The 577-nt window shown below is 21.7% G+C and overlaps 1 protein-coding gene across 1 annotated transcript in view; it reads left to right on the forward strand.

Moving 5' to 3' along the window:
* LOC108578140 (intracellular protein transport protein USO1-like) overlaps positions 1–577 on the forward strand; it is a 14,719-nt gene that overhangs the window by 4,195 nt on the left and 9,947 nt on the right. The window lies entirely within an intron of this gene.

The following is a 577-nucleotide window of genomic DNA, read 5'->3' on the forward strand; positions in this document are numbered from 1 at the left end:
GAATAGTTGCATTTAATATGGAATTCCAGTATTTATAGAAATAGAAAGTGTAATAAATTTTAGTAACAAACATATGCAATATGTTGTTTTGATTGTAATAAAATGTAGACAAATAAAAGTTTTATACTATCAATGTATATATTTGTACGATAGAAAAATGTTTATTGATATTGATATGAGACATTTATTTTAGTAAATCGAACTTATAATAGCACTAGTAAATAGGATTAATATATTTAAACTAGATAATTGTTACAAAGATTATTTCTAGAATACATTTACTTTAAACTTTGTTATTAACAGTTATTTAGTATTGCTAAGTACATTTGTGACTAAGGAGTGATATCTGATATATTTAATTGTGCAGGCAGATCATATGGTTAACAATGATTGCAATGTGGATAACGCAAGGTTTAAATTAACAAAAAATATTGAATATGTAAACAAAATATATTCAACAAAGGAGGAATTAGTTACATTCATTAATTCTTTAGTATGTATAACTGTTTACATTATTTCTTTTTCAATTGTTTGTAAAGAAACAATTATATATTTAAATATTATTTACAATATGTTA

Source organism: Habropoda laboriosa, unplaced genomic scaffold, assembly GCF_001263275.1.
Source record: "Habropoda laboriosa isolate 0110345459 unplaced genomic scaffold, ASM126327v1 scaffold1329, whole genome shotgun sequence".
NCBI classification, from domain to species: domain Eukaryota; kingdom Metazoa; phylum Arthropoda; class Insecta; order Hymenoptera; family Apidae; genus Habropoda; species Habropoda laboriosa.